Source organism: Sinocyclocheilus rhinocerous, unplaced genomic scaffold (assembly GCF_001515625.1).
Source record: "Sinocyclocheilus rhinocerous isolate Xijiao unplaced genomic scaffold, SAMN03320098_v1.1 scaffold638, whole genome shotgun sequence".
NCBI classification, from domain to species: Eukaryota; Metazoa; Chordata; class Actinopteri; order Cypriniformes; family Cyprinidae; genus Sinocyclocheilus; species Sinocyclocheilus rhinocerous.
In genome coordinates this window covers 538499-542766 of record NW_015664206.1, presented here as the reverse complement: position 1 = coordinate 542766, position 4268 = coordinate 538499, and positions in this window count along the sequence as shown.

The following is a 4268-nucleotide window of genomic DNA, read 5'->3' as shown; positions in this document are numbered from 1 at the left end:
GGTTGCCGCCGAACCGCGTCATAGCTCTTTACCATAAAGTTGACCTGATTTCAACTCTCCTCGACACCCTCAATGTCCAAGTCGCGCCGCGCCGCTGCTCGACGCTGGCTCACATTGAAAATGAATGACTTTGACGCTCTCGACGGCGGCGGTGTGAACGCACGGTTATAAGTCTGTGATCCGCCGTAAAGCAAGAAGAAGAAGAAGACGCATCACGCGCCAGCTGTCGAGAATGCGCTCAGGACAGTTCAGACATTGCGGTGAATCAGAGGTAAAAAACAATATAAATACTGTTCAGTTTCTTGCACAGACCGATCGTATTGTGTCTTTACACATCGATGTATCGTTACGAGCCGCAGGGTGTAATTTGGTTTTGTTTGTGTATGTTTTTTTGACTCTCAAAGCTGATTCCCATTCACTTCCATTATATGACTGACAGACTGCAACGGTTTGAGTTAAAAATCGTCGTTTGTGTTCTACTGAAGAAACAAAGTCACCTACATCTTGGATGCCCTGGGGGTAAGCAGATAAACATCACATTTTCATTTTTAGGTGAACTATCCCTTTAATGATGGATTTGTTTTTTTACAAACACACAGCTTTTCGCTTCACCAGACTCCAAATTTAATTTTTAAAAAATCCATTCTTATTGTGTAAGGGTACAAACACCACCTTATACATCTCTTTTGCAGAGTCTTGTACACTGTGCCAGAAAATGACCCTGTAGAAATTGTTTTAATGGAAGGCAACTGTTCTCTGTTGGCAGACAACTGAATTGCCATATTGCAGCTCAGACTGCCTGCTGTTGAACAGTCAGACCGCTTAGATAATTTTCCAATCATTCCTGGCCCCCACATCCAGCACATCTCAGAATGGACATCTCAGCTCCCCCTCCGGGCTGTTCAAGCATCCTGTAGCCTCCGCAGCATACTAACACCTTCCTGCTTTGTTACCCAACAACCTTATCAAGAGCTCTCATGGCAATCAGCAGAAAAATATTCATGACTTCAACTTCTCAAACCCGCTCCCTCAAATTGGAACATAAATTAAAATCTTGGCAAATCTGCATACTTCATTTGGTAGCACCATTTGTTCTTAACACATGACTTCTCTTTCTTTTATTAGTTTATAGCCTATTGTTTTGATGATGTTGCTTCCCTGCTGAGTGTGTAGGGAACAGAGGATGCAGCTTCCGATTTCAGGATGTGGATACGTGACGTCACAGTCACATTGCAGCACTCGTGGAGATGTGCGCTGAAGTGATAAACATTTACTCTAGAACAAATGAAATGCAGTCTTTGATTCAAAGCATAGCACTCTGCTAATGAGCTGATTAGATTAGAGAAACCCATCAAATGTGCATGAAAGTGGCCTCCAGGAACAACATCAAAAAACACTGTGGTACACTACAAAGTAAGCATTCTGGAAATATAACAACAACACAGGCTTCAGCAAAGCACATCAGACAGGCGTCCCTGGCATATCCCATGATCCTTGGCTCGGATGCAGTCACAGTCATTCGCCCTCAGCGATAGTAAGACTCGGAATACCTGAAACCAATTTGGAAACCACATCACTTTCGTTGTCGCCAAACCGCCGTGAGCCATAAGTGTGGCCTTATCTCACAGCGAAACACCCTTCCTTTGCGTCACCAGGACGCTCTCCCTCTGACACGCGGCCCCCCGGCCAATTCAAACTTAATTGAAAAGGTTCACTGCAATTTGCAAACAGATGGCAGAGCAAAAAACCAAAAACAAAGCAACTGGTAAAAATACGAAAACAGTCTCTTGGGCTTTTTTAAAATGAATGACCTCTTCAGCTGAAGGAGTCTCTGTAGGGACACTTGCGTTCCCGTCTGGTAGGTTTCTGTGCAAACGCTGACAATGCAATTCTGGCTGCATTGATTGCAGTTGTACTGTGATTCTGTCAGGCAATCTTTACACGAAATAGCCCCAAGACCTGAAATTAACAAAATTCTATAATCAAATTCTAATTTCAAAAGTGAAGTGGCTTCATTCATCTGTCCATCTGACACACAAGATACAGTATTATTGGCTCATCCACAACAGCAGAATATTTTTCTCATCTCGTCTATTGAAATTTGATTTTAGCTGTTTACATCAGCCACAAGGAGAAAACGTCCTATTATCATTATCACCTGATGGCTTTGATGTTTTCAGATCAATTTAGTTGTATCTTTAAAACTCTGTCCTGGGTCATTTCTACTGTACTCTAATCATACACTATCATTCAAAATGCTTGATTTCAGTAACATTTTTAATACTTTTATTCAGCAAGGACACATTAAATTGATAAAAAGTGAAAAAAGATTTATGTTTCAAATAAATGCTGTTCTTTCTATTCAACAAAGAGTCCTGAAAAAAGTATCATGGTTATCACAAAAATATTAAGCAGCACAACTGTTTTCAACATTGATAATAATCAGAAATGTTTCTTGAGCAGCAAATCAGCATATTAGAATGATTTCTGAAGGATCATGTGACACTGAAGACTGGAGTAAGGATGCTGAAATAAATTACATTTTATAATATATTACAACAGAACACAGTTATTTTAAATTTTAATATTTTCTTCACAATATTACTGTTTTTGCTGTGTTATTATTAAATAAATGCACCATTGGTGAGTATAAGATACTTGAATACTGTATAATAATACAGCAGTGGCGGCTCGTCGGGGGAGGCAGGGGAGGCACAGCTTCCCGCCAGTAAAATCTGAGTAACTGAGGCCAGAGGAGACTGAAAGTCCTGTCCACGAGATCAGCAAATGTCTCAGCGGCACACGTTTCAAGCTCCATTACAGACACAATATGCCAGTCTTGCCACCGCTGGGATGAAGAGCTCAACATGTTCTGTCCCAAAACAACAAGCTAATGGCCCATTAACCGATGATGGCCTTGATGTGGACAGCGGCCTGACTGACATCTGCGGAGAGGACGGGATGTTCTAGAAACTCAGTCTGGCTTGCAGGCGTTCTGTAGGGTGAGGATTCAGTATCGAGGCGAGGTTTATTAGTGAAACTTCAACAGCAGGGTTGTGTGCCATTAAGAAATGAATTAATTGAGAGTTGGAATTGAGGCAGCAAACAAGATACCTTGCAAGAAATAATATTCAAAAATTCAAAGAAACCTTGAAATTTTTAATTAGAAAATTTTCAAGACTGATAGATAGATAGATCAACAAATCCCCAATGCTAGTTTTTTTTATTTATTTTTTTACTTTGAACAGACAGTATTGCATATTACAGTTTGTTCTTGATACATTTAGTCCCACCTGAGGTAGTTGATACAGTACAGCCCCCTTAGTGTATCCAAACAAAGATGCTACACGCATGAGCAGTTGTTTTTTTTATTTAAATAAGATTGTATCATTTGAAGATTTAAAGCAAAAATAGAATGGTCTGCCTTGAGATTTGTGAAATTATGCTACATAAGACACCTGCACACAAAAAAAACAGTTGCAAATAAGTTGCAAATTCACTCTCTGACAGCAGGTGGCACGTATGGAACAGCAGCGAACAGTCAGTTCCTTTCAGAGATACATTCATATAACCCCCCACCCCCACCCCCAATTCAATATTTATATTTTTCTTCCTATATTTTGTGCATCATGAACTGTGAGTTTGCTCTGCCTACTACAGTATTTTTTCCTCTTTGTGTCCGTCTTCAGCATCTCTGGCCTCTGTTAACGTCCCATTTACAGACTTTGTAATATTTTTGGGAAGACATTTTGGGAAATGATTGCAATGCTGTTTGTGTCCAAATCCGGAAAATAGATCGGCTAAAATAAAACTAAAAACCACCCGGTTGCCAATTGTGTGTTTGGAGCAAAAATAGACAAGAGGACGTCTCTTCTGTAGTCTTGCGTAGACAGACCTTCAGACTGACGGCTGAAGGTCTGGAATCCATGGCAGCTTTCATTGGCCAAGGCCCGCCCATGAGGCCGTTTGACCGACATGTCAACTAACCAATCACAGTTCGTTTCGTCCAGCATCACATTTCGGGGCGTGAAAATGTCGCCACAATAACAGACTCTCTGATGTATTTTAAAGATTCTATGCCGCAAACTTTAAATATTTCACATACTTTTGAAACTCCAGCGTTTAGTTGATCCTGATAAGTGCTCGTTGTCACAGTAGTAAACACGAGAGCTTTTTTCTTTTGTGAGGGTTTGGCATCACGGCATCTTGTTTCCAGCGGAACGTTAAAGAACCTGACACACGTCTCCCGGAAATCCTGTAGAATTCAA